Genomic DNA, 24,956 nt, shown 5'->3' with positions numbered 1-24,956 from the left:
TCAAATTTCCGTATTAACTTTAAGATTTGTTTGTTAAATTCTGCTAAAAAAAAAAAGAGCCATCTGGTATTTTGGTAAGGAATTGTTTTAAGTCTGTGGATCAGTTTGGAGAGTAATGCTATCTTAACAATATTAATGCTTCTGATATTCTTCTGATACATGGAATGGCTTTTTATTTACCGAGGTCTTCCTTTATATTTTCAATAATATTTTATAATTTTAAGAGTGTAAGTATTACATATTTTTTTAAAAAAATTATTCTTTACCATTTCTTCCTTTCCTTCCTCCCTAAATGCTCTGTCTAGAACCTGCAGTACAAGGTCAAATTGAAGGGATGAGAGTGAGCATCCTTGTCTTGTCCTTGATCTTCAGCAGAAAGAATTCAGTCTTTCACCATCAAGTATAATGTTAGCTGTGAGTTTTATCAAAGGTGCCTTTTATCAGGTTGAGGAAGTTCCCGTTTTCTTCTTGGTTGTTGAGTGTTTTTATCACAAAATGGTATTGGATTTTGTGAAACTCTTTTTCTATGTCTATTGTGCTATCACTCATTATTTCTGCTCTTTCCATTTTAGTGTTTTACTTTTATGAAACTCAAAAGTGGAGAAATGGAATAGAGTGTGGGTAGAAAAAAATGATTTTAGGCTGCTCATGGAGAGAAGGAACGGAGGAAGAGGGCAACAAGATGAAGTTTAACAGTAGAAAAAGAAGGATGGCGTTGGAAGGAACATGACCACACTTTTGGTCCCTACCTCTAATTTTCTAGGTGGTCACACAGACTTGGAAACACTGGGTGACTTCCTTCTCACATAGCCTGGAATGGCAGTGCCAGTACACAGGCAGACCTGCCCACTTCCCTTTTAGGGCTCTTTCCACTGGTCAGCACCATTCCTCAAGCTAAACTCTGAAGGATAAGGAGTAGTCAATCAGATTAAAAAAATGAGAGGGAGGAGGTTTCTGGTAGAGGATGCCTGATATATAGAGGCCTTGGGGCAGGAGAGAGCCAGTATGGAGACTTCCAAGATGGTGGCTCTGGTTGGAGCCCTGAGTGAGAAGAAGGTGAAAACTGAGAGGGAACAGTTGGGTGAGGGCTCCATCACAGAGTCCTGTGGGCTGGTACTGAGTGTGGATTTATTCCAAGTACAATGTGGACAGTTTTAAGGCGGGAGAAGCAACTTGAAAAGATTTTATGTATTGTGAAGATGACTTGCTGCATTGTGGAGAGATTAAGTGTGGGCTGTGCTGAGGTGGAGAGTCCAGGTGTGACCCTGCAGAAGGTGAGATGGGTGAGGAGAAGTGGGCAGACTAGAGATTTGGTTTGCAGTTAGAATCCACAGGACTTTAAAGCATTGCTAGGAATTCCAAGAGGAAGATGGGTGTGTTTAGACTCAAGAAAGAGGGCTTTGTGGATCCCCTCCTAGGAAGCTGGGTTACTCTGGAAGCAGATGTATTAAGAAGTGCAAGGTTTTGGTTAAGGTGTTCCTGACTTGCTCTCTAGGTGTTTTGACCAGATGTTGCCTCACCCACCAGTAGCAGGTGAAAATTTGTGGAGAAAAAGAAACTTCCTTCTACCTGAAATGCCCTCTTCTTTCCTGATGGACATTGTTGCTGTTGTTGCTCAGTTGTGTCTGACTCTTTGTGAACTCATGGACTAAAGCACGCCAGGCTTCCCTGTCCATCACCAGCTCCCGGAGCTTGCTCAAACTCATGTCCATCGAGTCAGTGATGCCATCCAACCATCTCATCCTCTGTCGTCCCCTTCTCCTCCTGCTCCCAATCCCTCCCAGCATCAGAGTCTTTTCCAATGAGTCAACTCTTCGCATCAGGTGGCCACAGTACTGGAGTTTCAGCTTCAGCATCAGTCCTTCCAGTGAATATTCAGGACTGATTTCCTTTTAGATTGACTGGTTAGATCTTCTTGCAGTCCAAGGCACTCTCAAGAGTGTTCTTCAACATCACAGTTCAAAAGCATCAATTCTTTGGTGCTCAACTTTCTTTAAAGTCCAGCTCTCACATCCATACATGACTATTGGAAAAACCATAGCTTTGACTAGATGGACCTTTGTTGGCAAAGTAATGTCTCTGCTTTTTAATATACTGTCCAGGTTTGTCATAGTTTTTCTTCCAAGGAGCAAGCGTCTTTTAATTTCATGGCTGCAGTCACCATCTGCAGCGATTTTGGAGCCCAAGAAAATAAAGTCTGTCACTGTTTCCATTGTTTCTCTATCTATTTGCCATAAAGTGATGGTACTGTGCCATGATCTTAGTTTTTTGAATGTTGAGTTTTAAGCCAGCTTTTTCACTCTCCTCTTCACTTTCATCAAGAGGCTCTTCAGTTCCTCTTTGCTTTATATTTACATGTTCTTCAAAGCTGGTCTCAAATGTTACCTCTTTTGTGAAACTTTCAAGTTCTTTATTTCAGACACTGACATAGCATTTATTATGTCTCTCTAGCCTTTATTGCTAGGTAACCCTTATTCTGCCTCAATTCTGTGTTGAGCACATGATGATAGGAAGCACAGAGAAGTTAAGTCACAAAGGGTTCCAGTGTCCCTGCTTGGCCACTATGCTATGCTGCCTTTTGCTGGGAGCTCTCTAAACAGAATGCCTGACCCCTTCTCTTGCTTCCCATGACCTCTGTTGTAGCTCTTTTTATATTGCGCAAAGAGTGAAATGAATGTTTCTCTTCTCTGGCAAAGAGGGAGCATATTGAAGGCAGGGACCATGTGTTGTTCATTTTCATATCTCTGGTGCTGGGTGCATGATAGATGCAGAATAAGTGAGTGAAGGAAAGAATGAACATGAATGAATGAATGAATGACTGGCCGAGGGACTAAGAAAATGAACTGGTAGAAGTGGGATGGAGCTTTCTGTCACATTATGCAGGCGGCACTCTTTCTAGGCCAGAGTCCGTGAACTGCATTATAATTTAGGCCAGTGAAATTTCTAGCTTTGCCATCATATGATTTAAAAATTTACATTCATCTTTCAATGTGTTCTAAGCAAATAATACTTTTCTGAGTTAAACAGATGATGAAGCTCCTGCACCGGCAGGTATTATGTTCTTTAAACACGGTTGCTTGGTTGTCACCAAGGACATTTCTGCATCTGATATTGATTTAAATATTCAATTATGAATGTGATGAAGACAGCTTTATTTATAGCTAATGAGGATTGTATTGGCTGAAGAAACCAGCTCTGAGAACAACATGGTGTATTCTTGTTAATCTGATGTGGGTAGACTAGCTTAATCGGCATTCACAAGGCTTTTCATTCTGCGCTGATACGAAATTGAAAAATACTGGGTGCTATGATTTTACTGTATTTTAGTGTCAAGTAGTGAGGGTATTTGTGAAAAATTCATTATGTTTTGCAGATGATTCAAGTCCTGTTGAACTTTTACTTAAATGTATATTTACACAGCTATGCCTTGACTTTTAAACATTTGATGTATAAGATTCAAATTGCAGAATATATCTAATACGAAGTCCGTTACAGAAGAACCATCAGGTAGTTCATCAGATGTCTGTGGAGTGGGTGTAATGAGTCTAGGGGACTGGGTCACCATCCACCCTTCTCATTCTCAAAGGTTGTGATCAATAAAGCAAACCAACCAAGCAAGATTGCTAGCCAGATGGAGAATACAGTGATTTCGCTTGTCTACAGAATCTTCCGTGCAGAGTTTTGTGAAACCTATATTAAAATATATGCTTTAGGCTTATCCAAAGTGGAACTTTTTACTCCTACTCTTTATCTAGGATTGGGCCCCACAAACTCAGGTATGCTTGCACAGGGAGAGAGGAACCAGACTCCAATACCCCCTGCTTGAATATGGATAAGGCTGGAGGCAGCTTCCAGAAAGTGTCATAAGCAGAATAATGGCCACCCTCCCCCAAACTGTCTGCATCCTAATTCCCCAAAATGGTGACTGTTTTTAATGTTGTGTTGCTTTAAGCCACTCCATCTGTGGTATTTGTTATAGCAGCAGTAGGAAACAAATACAGAAGGTTTGGGGACCTGTTCAGATGTGTTTGCCAATAGGAAACAAGAAACAAAGAGCCCTCTGGGTCCCATCCCAGAAAATGAAAGATGAAGTAGTCCTATCTGCTAGTAAACCATTGTCCAGTTAGTGGCAAACGTCAGCAGACCAACCAACCACCCCTTCTCTTCTAGAAAAGAGTGAGTGAGGGAAAAGAGAAGCTGATTAAGGAGTCTCAGTGGGGAGAAGTTTAATGCCAAGGATCAGAGACCTACATAGCCTTGGGGAGGTAAGAGAGATAAGCACAGAGTGACCAGCCTTAGGAACTCCAGAAGCAGGAGTCTCAGAAAGGCTCTATGTCTATAGGACATTCCTTACTTCTGCTGCCTGCCTGATACCTGTGAGCCTGCCTGCAGCCACCATCAAAACAAAACAAACTTTCTGTACATTTCCTGAGTTATTATATAAAATGTGAAAGCCCCCTACCAAATGGAAGATGTTAACTACTTAATGACCATGAGCACACAGCACCCCAGGGCTCCTGGAGCCAAAGGACTGATAATGTTAACTTCTGTGATAATGCCCTATTCCCTCACCATCAGCCAGTCAGAGAATGGTGCATGAGCTGAGCACATAGCCTTCAATCCCCTCCCATACCTGGCTTTTCAAAGTGCTTTGCTGAAACCCTTTGGGGAGGCTTCTTGCATGGCCCTACAATTCCTTTCTCTGCTCAAAAATAAGCAAACGGAAAACTCACTTCCAAATCTCATAGGAGGCCCTCTCACTGCTGAACTCTCAGAGGAACTCTGCAGGCAAGGGAGAAATGTAGTTTCAGGACCTTGCATGGGGTGAAGTATACAGGGTATTGGCAATGTCTGGCACAGAGGGTGAAGAGGAAACAGTGGCACAAATTTGCTTCTCACTAGTTTGAGGGAAGAACATGGGAAGAGGAGCATACACGTTTTTCCCTATGACCCCCGGTCCCTTTGTTCTCTTGACCTTGGGATTGTAGCCTCCCTTATGGGCCCAGTCAGTGAACACACTGGCAAACTCTTTAAGAGACTGCATAGGTGTGCAGTGAAGTTGGTGCTCAAGAGATCAGAGATGGATGTGGAACTGAATATTAATGGATAAGTTTGAAATGATTGAGTTATTATTTAACTACAATTTACCAGATATCTATTTTGAACCATCATTATTTCAAGGACATTTTTCTTTGAAGCTTTTAACAAATAATTTAAGCCAAATTAATATTCATTGCAAATGTCAGAAACAGTTGAATTTTATTTTCATAGGGCCTTTGAACTTCTGTGTTTACTGAGAGAGATAAAATGTTATCGTGCTGTGATTTCTACTTTTTAAAATTTGATAAAGTGCAGGTAATTGTTATCTAATTATTAATAGTTGTAAATACCATTTAATTAAATAATGCAGGAATAAACTCAGCATGCCTCATTTCTTACTGCTCTCAATCAAGAGTTTGCAGAAGATTTTCATGTTACCTGTTAGTTCAGTCTTTAATTCCCTCTTGCTGCTGCTGCTGCTGCTCAGTTGCTTCAGTCGTGTCCGACTCTGTGCGACCACAGAGACAGCAGCCCACCAGCCTCCCCCGTCCCTGGGATTCTCCAGGCAAGAATACTGGAGTGGGTTGCCATTTCCTTCTCCAATGCGTGAAAGTGAAATCTCTCAGTCATGTCCGACTCTTTGCGACCCCATGGACTGCAGCGCACCAGGCTCCTCTGTCCATGGGATTTTCCAGGCAAGAGTACTGGAGTGGGGTGCCATTGCCTTCTCCGTAATTGCCTCTTAGGAGTACAAAATTGCTTCAGTTCTGCCAAAAGCAGCAAAGAGGTTGGAGTGGTTAGGGTGGCATGTGGTAGCCAGGTATTTGGGTCTGTATGTAATCTCAGAGTATGAAGGTGGAGAACAGCCAAAGTTAACAACAGGGGGTCAGTAGGTATCTCTGTAAATTGGGTGAAGAGAGAGTCAGAAAAAGCCAAAGTTTCTAACCATGAGCTAAGAGTTTGAAAAATAGTGAGAGAGGGATGTGTCATGGATTAATTGAGGCAGCATAGAAGTTGGGAGCAAGTTGCTAGAGCATCACTGAATGTTTGAGCAGTTTGAACAGCTTTGGGCTGTTCTAGTACCTGGGGAGACTTTTTTTTTGTTGGCTGCACCATGGGACATGTGGGAGCCTAGTTCCCCAACCAGGGATCAAACCTGCACCCCCTGCATTGGAAGTGCAGAGTCTTAACCACTGGACCACTGAGGAAGTCCCCTGAGGTGGCGTTTGTGAGCCCATCCAGGACACGTTCTGGTTCATAAACCTGTGTTCATTTGGCTCTTTGCCTCTAGGTTATCATGCTGAGTATTTCTCAGTTTCTAAGACCTCAAGGTCAATAACAAGAGCTGTTGGTTTCTGTTTATAGTCACTAATCATTTCAGCATTATTTTATCATTTGCAGTTTTGTTTTTGTACTTTCAACAGATTAGTCTGACTCCTGTCCAGGCAAATTACCATGGAACAGAACGTATGTTTAAATACTTGTTGTTTTTCAGTCGCTAAGTCGTGTCCAACTCTTGGCAACCCCATGAACTGCAGGTCTAAATACTGTTCTTCTGTAAAAATGCATCAGTTAGCAAGCATTTTAAAGTCCTCTGCATGTTTGCCAGCCTCATAGGAATGACAGTTTCAATGGTAGTGACCACTGTGCAGATCATATTTTCAGTTAATATTTTGCACTTATGTGGTCCTCTTGCTTTTTTTTTCTCTTTTTCTTTTTTGGCTGGACTACCCAGCTTGCTGGGATCTTAGTTCCTGGACCAGGAACTAAGCCAGGGATTGACCAGGGATTGAGCCCGGACCCAGCAGTGAAAGCACTGAGTCTTACCCACTGGACCACTGGGGAAGTCCCTATACATTCCCATTTTTAAGGTTCTGTCTGATTTCTCTCTATCTAGTAATCTGTGTTGATTTGCATGGTGATATTATTATCATTCTTATTATTAGTAGTTATTCATTCACAAGACACCTACTAAAACTCTTTAGTATTTCTCATAAGGTTTGGCTTTAATCTCCACTAGACTATGTGATATGTGATGTGATTCTGGAGTTGAAGACATTCTAAAAACTAGTCAATTTAGTTTACTCTATTCCTCAGCAAAATTAGTGCTTCATGATCTCATATTTCTGGGTACCTCTAGGCAATTTTCTTTGTATCCTTGACTTCAAACCCACTCTCAAATCTATTCAGCTCAGAACTCCCTTCTGGAGTTCAGCTTGGTGCTCTGTGTTGATCTCGAGGGGTGGGATGGGGTATGGGGTGGCAGGGAGGCTCAAGAGGGAGGGGATATATGTATTCTTATAGTTGATTCATGTTGTTCTACAGCAGAAACTAACACAACTTTGTAAAGCAATTATCCTTCAATTTAAAAGCTATCCTATGGAAAATCATTATAGAGAAGAATATTAAGAAAAGAATGTATATATATATATATATGTGTGTGTGTGTGTGTAACAAAATCACTTTGCTGTACAACAGGAATTAAGAACACTGTAAATCAACTATACTTCAATAAAAAAAAAAAAAGAAGAATTCCTTCTGAATGCAGACTTGCATCTATGCTGATTTTTAGGTACCTGGCCCTGCTGTTTCATGGGCTTCCCATGTGGTGCTAGTGGTAAGGAACCTGCTTACCAATGCAGGAAACCTAAGAGATGGAGGTTCGATTCCTGGGTCAGGGAAAATCCCCTGGAGGACAGTATGGCAACCTATTCCAGTATTCTTGCCTGGAGAATCCCATGGACAGAGGAGCCTGGCGGCTACAGTCCATAGGATTGCAAAGAGTTGGACACAACTGAAACGACTTAGCATAGCACAGCACAGCACCAGTTGTTTCATAGGCATCTCACGCTTAATCCGAACAGTCAGAAATCATCACTTCTCCAGATCTGCTCCCCTTTCTATATTTCCTAACTCAGAGATTGTCCCAAGGTGTCTGAACTTATCTTTGATGTCTTCTTTAACTTCACCTCCATATGCAATTAGTTGCTAAGACCTGTCACTTCAGGATTGGGTGGTCCCTCTTACCCAATAGCTTTTATTGCCTATGCTCCCCAGCACTAGGTACCTACTTTGATTATAACAGTTATTTTTTGTATTACAACTGCTATTTGCATTACTGTCTCTCCCTTTTGATGGTGGAGGAGAGAGACTTCATTTTATCCCTTTGGTTGTTGGTTTTTGTTTAGTCTCTTAAGTCATGTCCGGCTCTTCTGAAACTCCATGGACTGTAGCCTGCCAGGCCTTTTTGTCCATGGGATTTCCCAGGCAAGAATACTGGAGTAGGTGCCATTTCCTTCTCCAGGGGATCTTTCCAATGCAGGGATGGAACCCTCGTCTCCTTCATTGGCAGGTGGATTCTTTACCACTGAGTCACCAGTGAAGCCCCATCCCTTTGGTGGCTAGCCTCATATTTGTTAAGTCAGTGAAGTGAGTGAAAGAGTAACTAAATTGGATGAACGTACTGTGACCAGATTTTGTCCGTATTACTTCCTAAATAAGTTATTTTGTTGAGACTGCCACTCCCATTTTATCTTTTCTTTTTTGGTTGGAGGAGGTGAATGCCATGTCTTCTTACTCTGCCATCTTGATCCCCTTCCTATAGGTCCCCAAATTTCTTGATACAATCACTATTAAAGGATCTGTTTTTATTTTTATTTTTTTTATTTTAATTTAATTTAATTTTATTTTTAAACCTGAAACACTGTATTAGTTTTGCCAAACATCAAAACGACTCTGTTGGAGAGGGAGAGGGTGGGAAGATTTGGGAGAATGGCATTGAAACATGTGTAATATCATGTATGAAACCAGTTGCCAGTCCAGGTTTGATGCATGATACTGGATGCTTGGGGCTGGTGCACTGGGACGACCCAGAGGGATGGAGTGGGGAGGGAGGAGGGTTCAGGATGGGGAGCGTATGTATAAAGGATCTGTTTTTAAAAAACTGATTATTTTTCCAAAATAATTAAGCATTGTTTCAAAATGTTCATTTGAAAAATAGGAGGCTTAGATTCTTATTTTGTTCATTTTAAATTCTATGACTCAGTAGCTTTTAAATTTTTATTATTTTTATAAAAAGATAGTGATTTCATAACAAGGAGATTCCTATTTTATCTTCTTTAATCTTGAGTGTTATGTGACCGAATGATAAAAGTGGTATCAATTTTAGAGTTTCTTCATTGTAGCTGTAAGAGTTTACATTTATTTTCTGACTAACATGAAGTTTCAAATATATACCAGAGAGAAAACATTATTCACTTTGTCTCATCTACAGGTATTATCTTCTTAAAAATAAGGTAGAACTGATTCCAAAGAAGTAGTCACATTACCCAAATTTCAACAATTAAACTTGCCTGTGGAAGAAAAAGGCAAAGCTTATATGACACCTTAACTTTTACAACACTTCATTTAAAGGATTAATGTCATTACTCAGTCTACCGAAATGACCTTTGAAAGTCAGGATCTTTACCAAAGAAAGGGCTTTGTTTTAAAGGGGAGCACTTTGCCCCAATTTGCAAGTTAATGTTTGTATTTTGGCCTTATTAATGGTGATAAGAAAGCAGAAACTGTGACACAAAAGATACAAATGTGTTTCAATTTTGAAAGACATTATTGTTCTTTTTATGCCTTAAATAAGTTTTTATGGAAGCATTCTGACTAATGCTGAATATAGGGAACTTATGCTCATATTTCCATTAGATGAGAATATGTCAGTAAAATATATGAACATAGTAGACTCTGTGAACACAAAATGAAACAGAATATGCTCAGGGCATTTGGAAAGCTTCTCCTTATGAAATGGATGAGCAATGCTAAGTCACTTCAGTAGTGTCCGACTCTGTGCGACCCCATAGACAGCAGCCCACCAGGCTTCCCATCCCTGGGATTCTCCAGGCAAGAACACTGGAGTGGGTTGCCATTTCCTTCTCCAATGCATGAAAGTGAAAAGTGAAAGTGAAGTCGCTAGTGACCCCATGGACTGCAGCCTACCAGGCTCCTCCATCCATGGGATTTTCTAGCAAAAGTACTGGAGTGGGGTGCCATTGCCTTCTCCGATGGATGAGCAATACCTTTCTTTAAATCCATCCGAAATAAAACTCTGATTTACAGTATAGGGCTTAGTTTGGGATCATTGAATCCCCTTGGTTTGGATTCTTATGCATACATTTAGTAGCAGTTCCAAATAGGTAAGGTCATTTTGTGCTAAGTGCTCCTTGTGCTAAATCAGTGCAATATGGAAAAACTTCAGATTATAAATTAAAGATTCATCAATATATACAGTCAGGCTTTTCTTGCCATTACAGGGTGAACCTGCTTTGTCTTTCCCTGAATACAATGAAAGTGGTTGGACCTTCCCAAGTGTTACATGTATAACAACTTCTCCATCTGCAGATGCTCCCCACTCACCCCTCCAGTCTGGTCCAGTATTGAACACACAGAAGACTGTGTGATTTGATGCTATAAGTCAATGCGGAAAGCTGATCTAGTTTACTAGGAACAGCTTTTTAAGTCTGCATCTATTGTATAAAATTTGTTTGTATGCACGTAACAACAAAGGAACATTTATTTGACTAAACTTATAAAGTGAAGTGAAGTGAAAGTCTCTCAGTCATGTCTGACTCTTTGCGACCCCATGGACTTATCCAGTCCATGGTATTCTCCAGGCCAGTATAATGGAGGGAGTAGCCTTTCCCTTCTCTAGTGGATCTTCCCGACCTGGGCAAGAACAGGGCTCTCCTGCATTGTAGTCAGATTCTTTATCAACTAAGTTACCAAGGAAACCCAAGATTTCTTTATTTTAAAAAAAATTTTGGCCACACCATGTGGCACATGGGATCTTAGTTTCGTGAGCAGGGGTTGAACCCGAAAACCCTGTCCCTTGCATTGGAAAGCAGAGGCTTAACCATTGGACTGCCAGGGAAGCCCCTAAAAGTCCTTTTTTTAAAGACAAGCAGATTGTGAATGATAAACTTATAAAGTAGATCCCAGTTTACTACAAAATATTTTTATCTTTGACATCATGCATAATTCTTTTAGATCTTAATATTTCATTTTTCTCACATTTTTAACTTCTTATATATAAGAAGTATGTACACATTTGTATGTATTTATTTGTCATCATGCATGTCTCTGCATAGTGTATGTTCATGTTTTACTAATCTTAAAACAACCATATTCACAAACGTACATTGTTTATTGTTCAGTAGCTAAGTTGTGTCTGACTCTTTGCTAACCCAGGGACTGCAGCACACCAGTCTTCTCTGTCCTTCACTGTCTCCCAGAGTTTGCTCAAACTCATGCCCATTGAGTCGGTGATGTCATCCAACCATCTCATCCTCCATCACCCCTTCTCCTTCTGCCTTCAGTCTTTCCCAGCATCAGGGTCTTTTCCAGTGAGTCAGCTCTTCACATCAGGTGGTCAAGGTATTGGAGCTTCACCTTCAGCATCAGTCCTTCCAATGAATATTCAGGGTTGATTTCCTTTAGGATTGACTGGTTTGATCTCCTTGCTGTCCAAGGGACTCTCAAGAGCCTTCTCCAGCACCACAGTTCAAAAACATCAATTCTTTGGTGCTCAGCCTTCATGACAAACATACATTAAACAACCAAATAAACAAAACCATACACATAAACTAAATTCTCCTTCGATACTAAACCTCATATCTAGTTTTCCCCTTGTCCTCACAACCTGTCTTTTAGAAGCATTGCCTGCACTGGTTATCTTTACTTTTTCACCTCATCTTCACCGCTAGGTTGGTAAACTTAAAATGCGTGTTGCTGCTGCTACTGCTAAGTCACATCAGTTATGTCCGACTCTGTGCGACCCCATAGACGGCAGCCCACCAGGCTCCTCCGTCTCTGGGATTCTCCAGGCAAGAACACTGGAGTGGGTTGCCATTTCCTTCTCCAATGCATGAAAGTGAAAAGTGAAAGTGAAAGTGAAGTCGCTTAGTCGTGTCCGACTCTTAGCGACCCCATGGACTGCAGCCTACCAGGCTCCTCCGTCCATGGGAGTTTCCAGGCAAGAGTACTGGAGTGGGTCGCCAGTGCCTTCTCCAAAAATGCGTGTTAGTGTTAACAAATACTTAGTTACCTCTGCTGGTTCATTATAAAATAAAGTTGCTTGACTTATGCATATGTAAACATTTGTTCTAAATTAAGCTTATGGGAGGACACAGTAGCTAAAAAGAGTTGATTTTAATTGGGCCTTTACTATGGTCCAGGAAGTGTACTAAACTCTTTACATGAATTATGTAAGTTATGTTCCACAACCTCATGAGAAGGTAAGAAGTTTTTCCAGTGATAACTAAGGAAAATGAACTATGTGAGTTGTGCCTATGGTCTTAAGCATGTTAATACAGGTCATCCTCAGATCACCCCAACTTTTTGAATAATTATGGATTTCTGCAAACGTGCCAGCTAAGACTAGAGTCCTAGAAAAAGAGGTCCACTTGGGAGTGGGATGGCTAAAGAGGCCGATTTCTTTATTCTTCAGTTCAGTTCAGTTGCTCAGTCGTGTCCGACTCTTTGCGACCCCATGAATCACAGCACGCCAGGCCTCCCTGTCCATCACCAACTCCCGGAGTTCACCCAGACTCACGTCCATCGAGTCAGTGATGCCATCCAGCCATCTCATCCTCTGTCGTCCCCTTCTCCTCCTGCCCCCAATCCCTCCCAGCATCAGAGTCTTTTCCAATGAGTCAACTCTTCGAATGAGGTGGCCAAAATACTGGAGTTTCGGCTTTAGCATCATTCCTTCCAAAGAAATCCCAGGGCCGATCTCCTTCAGAATGGACTGGCTGGATCTCCTTGCAGTCCAAGGGACTCTCAAGAGTCTTCTCCAACACCACGGTTCAAAAGCATCAATTCTTTGGCGCTCAGCCTTCTTCACAGTCAAACTCTCACATCCATACCTGACCACAGGAAAAACCATAGCCTTGACTAGACGAACCTTTGGTAGCAAAGTAATGTCTCTGCTTTTGAATATGCTATCTAGGTTGGTCATAACTTTCCTTCCAAGGAGTAAGTGTCTTTTAATTTCATGGCTGCAGTGACCATCTGCAGTGATTTTGGAGCCAAAAATAAAGTCTGACACTGTTTCCACTGTTTCCCCATCTATTTGTCATGAAGTGATGGGACCAGATGCCATGATCTTCGTTTTCTGAAAGTTGAGCTTTAAGCCAACTTTTTCACTCTCCTCTTTCACTTTCATCAAGAGGCTTTTTAGTTCCTCTTCACTTTCTGCCATAAGGGTGGTGTCATCTGCATATCTGAGGTTATTGATATTTCTCCCGGCAATCTTGATTCCAGCTTGTGTTTCTTCCAGTCCAGCGTTTCTCATGATGTACTCTGCATATAAGTTAAATAAGCAGGGTGACAATATACAGCCTTGACGTACTTCTTTTCCTATTTGGAACCAGTCTGTTCCATGTCCAGTTCTAATTGTTGCTTCCTGACCTGCATACAAATTTCTCAAGAGGCAGATCAGGTGGTCTGGTATTCCCATCTCTTTCCGAATTTTCCACAGTTGACTGTGATCCACACAGTCAAAGGCTTTGGCACAGTCAATAAAGCAGAAATAGATGTTTTTCTGGAACTCTCTTGCTTTTTCCATGACCCAGCGGATGTTGGCAATTTGATCTCTGGTTCCTCTGCCTTTTCTAAAACCAGCTTGAACATCCGGAAGTTCATGGTTCACATATTGCTGAAGCCTGGCTTGGAGAATTTTGAGCATTACTTTACTAGTGTGTGAGATGAGTACAATTGTGTGGTAGTTTGAGCATTCTTTGGCATTGCCTTTCTTTGGGATTGGAATGAAAACTGACCTTTTCCAGTCCTGTGGCCACTGCTGAGTTTTCCAAAGTTGCTGGCATATTGAGTGCAGCACTTTCACAGCATCATCTTTCAGGATTTGAAGGAGCTCAACTGGAATTCCATCACCTCCACTAGCTTTGTTCGTATTGATGCTTTCTAAGGCCCACTTGACTTCACATTCCAGGATGTCTGGCTCTAGGTGAGTGATCACACCATCGTGATTATCTGGGTCAGGAAGATCTTTTTTGTACAGTTCTTCTGTGTATTCTTGCCACCTCTTCTTAATATCTTCTGCTTGTGTTAGGTCCATACCATTTCTGTCCTTTATTGAGCCCATCTTTGCATGAAATGTTCCCTTGGTATCTCTAATTTTCTTGAAGAGATCTCTAGTCTTTCCCATTCTGTTGTTTTCCTCTGTTTCTTTGCATTGATCGTTGAGGGAGGCTCTCTTATCTTTTCTTGCTATTCTTTGGAACTCTGCATTCAGATGTTTATATCTTTCCTTTGCTCCTTTGCTTTTCGCTTCTCTTCTTTTCACAGCTATTTGTAAGGTCTCCCCAGACAGCCATTTTGCATTTTTGCATTTCTTTTCCACAGGGATGGTCTTGATCCCTGTCTCCTGTACAATGTCACGAATCTCATTCCATAGTTCATCAGGCACTCTATCTATCAGATCTAGGCCCTTAAATCTATTTCTCACTTCCACTGTATAATCATAAGGGACTTGATTTAGGTCATACCTGTATGGTCTGGTGGTTTTCCCTACTTTCTTCAGTTTAAGTCTGAATTTGGCAATAAGGAGTTCATGATCTGAGCCACAGTCGGCCCCTTGTCTTGTTTTTGCTGACTGTATAGAGCTTCTCCATCTTTGGCTGCAAAGAATATAATCAGTCTGATTTCGGTGTTGACCATCAGGTGATGACCACGTATAGAGTCTTCTCTTGTGTTGTTGGAAGAGGGTGTTTGTTATGATCAGTGCATTTTCTTGGCAAAACTCTATTAGTCTTTGCCCTGCTTCATTCCATATTCCAAGGCCAAATTTGCCTGTCACTCCAGGTGTTTCTTGACTTCCTACTTTTTAATTCCAGTCCCCTATAATGAAAAGGACATCTTTTTTGGGTGTTAGTTCTAAAAGGTCTTGTAGGTCTTCACAGAACCGTTCAACTTCAGCTTCTTCAGTGTTACTGGTTGGGGCATAGACATGGATTACTGTGATATTGAATGGTTTGCCTTGGAAATGAACAGAGATCATTCTGTCATTTTTGAGATTGCATCCAAGTACTGCATTTCAGACTCTTTTGTTGACCATGATGGCCACTCCATTTCTTTTGAGGGATTCCTGCCTGCAGTAGTAGAAATAATGGTCATCTGAGTTAAATTCACCCATTCCAGTCCATTTCAGTTCGCTGATTCCTAGAATGTCGACATTCACTCTTGCCATGTTTTGTTTGACCACTTCCAGTTTGCCTAGATTCATGGACCTGACATTCCAGGTTCCTATGCAATATTGCTCTTTACAGCATTGGACCTTGCTTCTATCACCAGTCACACCCACAGCTGGGTATTGTTTTTGCTTTTGCTCCATCCCTTCATTCTTTCTGGAGTTATTTCTCCACTGATCTCCAGTAGCATATTGGGCCCCTACTGACCTGGGGAGTTCCTCTTTCAGTATCCTATCATTTTGCCTTTTCATACTGTTCATGGGGTTCTCAAGGCAAGAATACTGAAGTGGTTTGCCATTCCCTTCTCCAGTGGACCACATTCTGTCAGATCTCTCCACCATGACCCACCCATCTTGGGTTGCCCCACAGGCATGGCTTAGTTTCATTGAGGTAGACAAGGCTGTGGTCCTAGTGTGATTAGATTGACTAGTTTTCTGTGAGTATGGTTTCAGTGTGTCTGCCCTCTGATGCCCTCTTGCAACACCTACCATCTTACTTGGGTTTCTCTTACCTTGGGTGTGACGTATCTCTTCACGGCTACTCCAGCAAAGTGCAGCCGCTGCTCCTTACCTTGGACGAGGGGTATCTCCTCACCGCCGCCCTTCCTCACCTTCAACTTGGGATAGCTTCTCTAGGCCCTCTTGCCCCCACGCAGCCACAGCTCCTTGGACATGGGGTTGGTCCTCCCGGCTGCCGCCCCTGGCCTCGGGCGTGGGGTTGCTCCTCCCTTTTTATTCTTACATGGTTGCTAATCGATTTTAAGTCAGAGGACAGATACAAAGTAGAAATAGGGATAAGAGAAAAAGAAAAAGAACCTATGATAAGATTAGTATATAAAACATTTGCTATGAACTCTTCTACCCTTGGAGATGTGAATCAGAAAATCAGATCGGGTTCTGAGCTCACTTGCAGCCAATGCAGAGATAAATACGTCATCAGTGATGTCATTCACTCTGTTTACAATCTGAAAACAAAACAGCTCTTCAGGAAAAGTGCAGCTTATTCTGATAATGAGATCCAGACCTTCATAGCAATGATCACAGAGAATTACATATAAATCCCCTTAAAATATGTGTTTCTTCTCAGAAAAATTTTCACATAGATTTTCTGGCTTTCTGGAGCTGTGTTTTAGTGTCTAAAGCCATTATGATCAGGCTTTTTTTATTGGTTATCCTAAATCTCCAAGCCAGGCTTCAGCAATGCGTGAATTGTGAACTTCCAGATGTTCAAGCTGGTTTTAGAAAAGGCAGAGGAACCAGAGATCAAATTGCCAACATCTGCTGTATCATCGAAAAAGCAAGAGAGTTCCAGAAAAACATCTGTTTCTGCTTTATTGACTATGCCAAAGCCTTTGACTGTGTGGATTGCAATAAACTGTGGAAAATTCTGAAAGAGATGGGAATACCAGACCACCTGACCTGCCTCTTGAGAAACCTATATGCAGGTCAGGAAGCAACAGTTAGAACTGGACATGGAACCACAGACTGGTTCCAAATCAGAAAAGGAGTACATCGAGGCTGTATATTGTCACCCTGCCTTTATTTTATTTTTAAACTTTACAAAATTGTATTAGTTTTGCCAAATATCAGAATGAATCCGCCACAGGTATACATGTGTTCCCCATCCTGAACCCTCCTCCCTCCTCCCTCCCCATACCATCCCTCTGGGTCATCCCAGTGCGCTAGCCCCAAGCATCCAGTATCGTGCATTGAACCTGGACTGACAACTCGTTTCATACATGATATTTTACATGTTTCAATGCCATTCTCCCAAATCTTCCCACCCTCTCCCTCTCCCACAGAGTCCATAGGACTGTTCTATACATCAGTGTCTCTTTTGCTGTCTCGTACACAGGGTTATTGTTACCATCTTTCTAAATTCCATATATATGCGTTAGTATACTGTATTGGTGTTTTTCTTTCTGGCTTACTTCACTCTGTATAATAGGCTCCAGTTTCATCCACCTCATTAGAACTGATTCAAATATATTCTTTTTAATGGCTGAGTAATACTCCATTGTGTGTATGTACCATAGCTTTCTTATCCATTCATCTGCTGATGGACATCTAGGTTGCTTCCATGTCCTGGCTATTATAAACAGTGCTGCGATGAACATTGGGGTACTCGTGTCTCTTTCCCTTCTGGTTTCCTCGGTGTGTATGCCCAGCAGTGGGATTGCTGGATCATAAGGCAGTTCTATTTCCAGTTTTTTAAGGAATCTCCACACTGTTCTCCATAGTGGCTGTACTAGTTTGCAGAGTACATCATGGGAAACTCTGGACTGGAAGAAACACAAGCTGGAATCAAGATTGCCGGGAGAAATATCAATAACCTCAGATATGCAGATGACACCACCCTTATGGCAGAAAGTGAAGAGGAACTAAAAAGCCTCTTGATGAAAGTGAAAGAGGAGAGTGAAAAAGTTGGCTTAAAGCTCAACATTCAGAAAACGAAGATCATGGCATCTGGCCCCATCACTTCATGGTAAATAGATGGGGAAACAGTGGAAACAGTGTTAGACTTTATTTTTTGGGGCTCCAAAATCACTGCAGATGGTGATTGCAGCCATGAAATTAAAAGATGCCTATTCCTTGGAATGAAAGTTATGACCAACCTAGATAGCATATTCAAAAGCAGAGACATTGCCAACAAAGGTCCATCTAGTCAAGGCTATGGTTTTTCCATTGGTCATGTATGGATGTGAGAGTTGGACTGTGAAGAAAGCTGAGTGCCGAAGAATTGATGCCTTTGAACTGTGGTGTTGGAGAATACTCTTGAGAGTCCCTTGGGCTGCAAGGAGATGCAACCAGTCCATTCTGAAGGAGATCAGCCCTGGGATTTCTTTGGAGGGAATGATGCTAAAGCTGAAACTCCAGTACTTTGGCCACCTCATGCGAAGAGTTGACTCATTGGAAAAGACTCTGATGCTGGGAGGGATCGGGGGCAGGAGGAGAAGGGGATGACAGAGGATAAGATAGTTGGATGGCATCACGGACTCGATGGACGTGAGTTTGGGTAAACTCCGGGAGTTGGTGATGTACAGGGAGGCCTGGCGTGCTGCAATTCATGGGGTCGCAAAGAGTCCGACACAACTGAGTGACTGAACTGAACTGAACTGAAGTCCCGTTTCTTTCCATATTAGCCTACCATTGAATGATTCAGTAGGGGCAGAATAAATATGAGTTTCTTCTCTGTTCCCACCTTATATACCTAATACAAAGTGTGGTGCCAGGAGTCAAAATCAGTGACTGCCTCTGGTATGGCCCTTCATCTGTTAAATATCTTAGGCCTCTTAAGAACAGTTTTATTTCTCATTTTTCTTTTTCAAACTATTTAAATGTGGTTTACAAGATAGCAGAAATATTCCCAAGAGTCATTTATTTTTTGTGTCATGGGGAAATGTTTTATGATTCAGGATTTGTCCCAACTCTTTTTTCCATGTTTAAATAATTTTTTACTTGCTTTGTTATTTATCATAAGCTTAAAACAGTTTTTAAATTGCATTATTTTAGTTACTGATAAACCCTTTATCTGGAGAAAAGAGTATGTGGGTGGAAGAGCATCAAGACTGGTCTCATCTGAAATAAATTTATAGAGATGGAAGTTCCTATCTATACTTTTTTTTTAACCAAAATCTGTTTAGTGAAAGAAGATAAGTGATAGGGTTTCTTTTTGTTAAAAAGAATTTTATTCTTTACAATATTTTCTTATAGCAATCTCAAGGTCTGCCTAGATGAGGTAATTATTGGAGCATAGAGAAAAACATATCAGTAGCCATATAACTTGGAGAGAGAGATATAGACAGAGAGAGGGAAGGAAGGAAAGAAAGACAAGGATCTCCTTCCCTTTCAGAAGCTTATTTAGTTAAATAGAATATGCATGCAAAACAGTGCTGTGTTTGTTGGTTCCTCAAAAACCTGAACAAAGAATTATCATGTGACCCCACCCCTAGGTATATACCCCAAAGAATTGAAAACAGATATTCCAACAAATACATGTACACACATTCATAGCAGTATTATTCACAGTGGGCAAAAGGTAGAAACAGCCCAAATGTCTATCAGTGGATGCGTGGATACACAATCATGGGGTATATGTACCATAGAATGTTCAGTTCAGTCACTCAGTCATGTCTGACTCTTTTCGACCCTATGGACTGCAGCATGCCAGGCCTCCCTGTCCATCACCAATTCCCAGAGTTTACTCAAACTCCTGTCCATTGAGTCTGTGATGCCGTCCAACCATCTCATCCTCTGTCACCCCTTCTCCTCCCTCTTTCAGTCTTTCCCAGCATCAAGGTGTTTTCCAGTGAGTTGGTTCTTCACATCAGGTGGCCAAAGTATTGGAGTTTCAGCTTCAGCATCAGTCCTTCCAATGAATATTCAGGATTGATTTCCTTTAGGATGGACTGGTTGGATCTCCTTGCATTCCAAGGGACACTCAAGAGTCTTCTCCAACACCACAGTTCAAAAGCATCAGTTCTTCAGCGCTCAGCTTTCTTTATAGTCCAACTCTCACATCCATACATGACTACTGGAACAATCATAGCTTTGACTAGACGGACCTTTGTTGGCAATGTCTCTGCTTTTTAATATGCTGCTTAGGTTGGTCATAGCTTTTCTTCCAAGGAGCAACCGTCTTTTAATTTCATGGCTGCAGCCACCATCTGCAGTGATTTTAGAGCCCCCCCAAAAATAAAGTCTGTCACTGTTTCCATTGCTTCCCTATCTATTTGTCATGAAGTAATTGGACCAGATGCCATGATCTTAGTTTTTAGAATGCTGAATTTTAAACCAAATTCTTTACTCTCCTCTTTCACTTTCATCAAGAGGCTCTTTAGTTCTTCTTCACTTTCTGCCATAAGAGAGATGTCATCTGGGTATCTAAGGTTATTGATATTTCTCCCAGCAATCTTGGTTCCAGCTTGTGCTTCATCCAGCCTGGCATTTCATATGATGTACTCTGCATATAAGTTAAATAAGCAGGGTGACAATATACAACTTTGACATACTCCTTTTCCAATTTTGAGCCAGTCTGTTGTTCCATGTCCAGTTCTAACTGTTGCTTCCTGACCTGAATACCGATTTCTGAGGAGGCAGGTCAGGTGGTCTGGTATTTCCAGTTCTTTCAGAATTTTCCACAGCTTGTTGTGATCCACACAGTCAAAGGCTTTGGCACAGTCAATAAAGCAGAAGTAGATGTTTTTCTGGAACTCTCTTGCTTTTTTGATGATCCAACAGATGTTGGCAATTTGATTTCTGGTTCCTCTGCCTTTTCTAAACCATAGGTCCATACCATTTCTGCCCTTTATTGTGCCCATCTTGGCATGAAATGTTCCCTTGATATCTCTAATTTTCTTGAAGAGATCTCTAGTCTTTCCCATTCTATTGTTTTCCTCTATTTCTTTGCATTGATCTCTGAAGAAGGCTTTCTTATCTCTCCTTGCTATAGAATGTTATTCAGCCATAATAAGGAGTGCAGTGGTGATGTCTGCTACAGCATGGATGAACCTCCAAAATGTAATGGTCAGTGAAAGAAGCCAGATCCCAAAGGTTACGTATTGTATGATTCCATTTAAGTGAAATATTCAGAGTAGGTAAATCCACAGATACCAAATGCTGGCTCATGGTTGCTAGGGACAGGGGGAAGGATAAATGGGGAGCTCTGTGTAATAGGTGGTAGTGATGGGATGATAGAAATGCTTTGCAACTAGATAGAGGTGGTGATGGTATGCCATTGTAAATACACTGATGCCATTAAACTAGTCACTTTAAAATGGTTAACCTATGCTATCTAAATTTCACCTCAATAAATTAAGAAATAGCCCTATTTACATATGATGGGGAAATAAATACATACATGCCAGATTAAACATTCAAAAAATTCAAAAGGCTTTGCCTCCGGGGGGCTTGTGGAGAGATGGGACAGTGTCATAGTATTTTTGTTTTAAACTTTGCAATAGTGTTTAACCTGCTAAACTATGTTTTTTTTTGCTTGATGAAATTAATTTAAAAAATTTAAAAAGTGTTTGCTTACCAAGATTTTATAATAGTATCAGTAAATAATAATGAAATACCTAAATCCTGGAGAAATAAAAAAATTTTTCTTTGAAGCATAGTTGATTTGCAATGTTGTGTTAGTTTAAACCCTGGAGCAATGTTGAGTAAAAACCTTTAGAATACTGAGGGTTATTTAAAGAAATATCTTTTTGGAAATGAGTTTTGAGCTGGATTTCAAGGCTAAGTTGACTAGATTAATGAAGTGAATGAGGAGGTGGCAAACACAAGCTGAGTAGTGCAGAGGGACTGGACCAAAGCATCATAGAAAGAACATCCCCAAAGATACAGTAGAAGGTATTTGGAATCCAAAAATTGGTTACTTCTTCTCCATTTTGCTTTTCACTTGTGTTGAACACTACCTTTGCTTTCAGTTTTCTGTTTGATTAAACAAAAAAAAGAATATTAGAGTTTATCTTGAAACTACTCTAAGAACGCTCTGTTCTCAGATAGGAAAATCCCTCCTAAATTTTATAGATAAAAATTCAATGTAAGTATATTAACTGCTTTAAGCCTAGAATTATTCCATGAACATGCACAGGACATCTATATGGAAATGGCTCATGTTCTCTAAGGAATAAAAAAAAAAAATCTGTGAATCTAGGTTTTGCCTGGAAAATTAAAATGAAAAGGTAGGAATCCTACTGACACCTTTTTAACTTATTGAAGACCCTATGAATACTTTTGGATTCAGGGCATTAATAATAGCTTCTATGCACCCAATTTTGTATAGGCTTTTGTCTTCTTTAGGTACTATTTTTTCTCGGCCCTTTAAAAAAACCATTTTTAGAATGAAATATGTGAGAACTTCGTAAAACATCTGGGAAATTAGCCAGTTTCCCTGAGAGTACCCTTAAGTCAGATGGAACTTCCAAAGTGTCTTTGGGAATTCCAAATTGCCATCATCCCATTCTGATCACTCCACGCAAAAAGTACAACCAGTAGGCACATTGGAAAGTGGGTTAGAGCCTCCTTTTCCCAGGGTTATTTTAATTTAATGTCTTAGAGCTGTCACCTTTCACCCAATTGGTTTGACAAACCCCATGCTTTGCACAGCGTGAGGGTAAAATAATAGGTAAAGCATTATCATCTGTGGGAGTCAGGGTTACTGTTATAAATAACATCTTTTATTCCTTTAAAAAATATGGTTAACTGCTGCTATTGCTTTAACTGTTGGTATAGGCTATTCTTTTTCAATGCGTACAAAAATATAAGTAAATAAATAATCCATGCTCTTGGTTACCTAAACCAATAAAGACTAAAAGGGGTATAAAAATGTTCTATGAGTATGTTTACCTTCAGTATAAATACGTTTTTCAGATTTTCCAGAAAAATCTTCCTCATTTAGGAATCAGACTATTTGCCTTCTGATAGAAGAAATTAGCATAAACCCACCAGTTCAAGAGTTTAAAAGAAATAAGCCCTAACACATGTAGTGGGTACTTTTAATAACATTTTGAAATTTTGCTTTTCCATGAAATCAGGCACAGAGGTTTCCCATATTTTATCTTCTTTTAATATACTTGTTTCTATTCAGATTTACCTTTTATGCTTTAAAAATATTTTTCTGTTACAACCCAAGTATTGATAAACAGATGAATGGATAAATTGAAAGGTGATATATATATATATATATATATATATATATATACACAATTAAATATTACTCAGTTTTTGAAAAGAAGGAAATTCTGATACATGCTGCAACATGCATGAACCTTGAGGACATTGTTCTAAGTGAAAGATGCCAGCTACAAAGAAGCCCAAATACTGTGTGATTCCACTTATATGAGGTACTTAACAGTAGTCAGATTCATACAGACAGAAGTAGAATGGTGGTTGCTGCGAGCTGGGGAGTAAGGGGAGTATGGAGTTAGTGTTTAGTGGGCACAGAGGAAGATGAAAATATTCTGGCGATGGATGGTGGTGATGGATGCATAACAGTGTGAATGTACTTAATGCCACAGAACTGTACACTTAAAAATGGCTAAACTCATAAATTTTATGTGAACTTTACCATAATTAAAATTGTCTGTATATATATATATATATATATATATATATATATATATGTCACATGTAAATAATGTTAGCACTTCTGTGAAGCCTACCATTAGCTCTTGGATTAGGACAAATATTGTCATGCTAAAGTAAAACATTTGGCCAGTATTTTTTAATTAATTATTTTTAAAAATCAGATAATTCTGGGAAAAATCTTTTCTGAATGTATCTAGGTTCTTAAATATGGTCTATGTATAGTCTTGGTTTTCAGGATGAGCCGTCCTTTGGCGTAACAGACCACAGTGATGCAGTATGCTTTACCTCTGTTTTCTCGTTAGATCCTTACAGTGAGGAAATGGAGGCTCCAAGAAGTGAAGTGCCTCATTCTAAGTTACCCCATACCAAAGCCAGGAGTTGAGCTTAGTCTGTGTAATAAGAAGCTTTGGACTGACTGCCTATAACAGAAATCCCAATGGAAACTGGCATCCACAGGAGATAATATAATTCACATATTCCAGTTCCTGACGGGCAGGTTTGGGGTCATGAATCTTGGGTCTAGCTGTTCCTCCATTCCCCCCTTAATTCTGCCCTACTTGGTGTTGGCCCCATTCTCGGACTGGTGACAAATGGTGAAAATAATTGTTGAGTGTCACCAGACAGCCTTTTTATTGACTTGAGCACACACCTCATTGGCCTGAATTAGTTCATGTGCCCATTCCTAGGCTGGCCAGTAGAAAATGATGAACTTAAATCATAATTTGGGGTCAAGTGGCTATTTTAGTCTGTCTGATTCTCATGTCCCATGTCACTTTCATAGGACTTTTAGTGTTTTCAATCTGTTTCTGAATAGCCATATGCGTCTGTGCTTCCTGCATGATTGTATCTGGCTTATTACAGTTTCTAACGTTTGCTGTCCCTGTAAACTGCTATTTCCAGTTTCTATTAGCATGTTTGCTACCAACAGTATGCCCATTCCTCCTCAGATTATTTGATTATCTGCTTCCTAGCTGCTATGACCTGGGAATATGAAAACATATTACTTTATTAGGCTTTTATATAAAAATCTAAAGAGAGACTAATAGTAATGGCATGGTTGTCTCTCCTAAGGGGGGAACAAACAAATGCACAAGTTTTAATGCATGTAACTTGTATCATCCCTTTTCATTGTTCAGATTTATTTTTGTACATTTACTGGTTCTCAAGTTTCTTGATTATTGAGACTGGCTTATGAGTAACTTCTAATTGTGAATATTTGAAGTTATACAGAAGACTATATAGTACGTCTATGTTTTTCAAAGTTATTATGAAATTAGTAGAATTAGAATTTTAGCATTCTTAAGATGCTATCCAAGCTATTTTTCACTGTGATTTTTTTGACTTATCAGTAGTGGAAGGTAAGGTTGAAAGGTGGACAAGGAGCTTATTGTGTAAGATTTTGATTGCCAGGCTGGATAACATAGCAGATTCTCTCAAGTTTTATCCCTAAATAACCCTAAAGGTGGAAGAGAATGAAGGCATAATCTCATAATTTGGGTATGTTCAGTCACTCAGTTGTGTACGACTCTTTGCAACCCTAAGGACTGTAGCCCATCAGGTTTCTCCT

General features: G+C 40.4%; 1 protein-coding gene and 1 non-coding gene across 3 annotated transcripts in view; one reads left to right on the top strand and one right to left on the bottom strand.

The window, feature by feature from the left end:
- Positions 1-24,956, top strand: part of KIAA1217 (KIAA1217 ortholog) — an 829,478-nt gene that overhangs the window by 15,435 nt on the left and 789,087 nt on the right. The window lies entirely within an intron of this gene.
- Positions 6,176-6,248, bottom strand: TRNAG-UCC. Its single transcript has one exon. It is a non-coding gene; the product is annotated as a tRNA-Gly (tRNA).

The sequence above is a fragment of the Bubalus bubalis genome, chromosome 14 (assembly GCF_019923935.1).
Source record: "Bubalus bubalis isolate 160015118507 breed Murrah chromosome 14, NDDB_SH_1, whole genome shotgun sequence".
NCBI classification, from domain to species: domain Eukaryota; kingdom Metazoa; phylum Chordata; class Mammalia; order Artiodactyla; family Bovidae; genus Bubalus; species Bubalus bubalis.
Note: the sequence above shows the minus strand (reverse complement) of the source record. Positions and strands in the feature narration are given on the sequence as shown.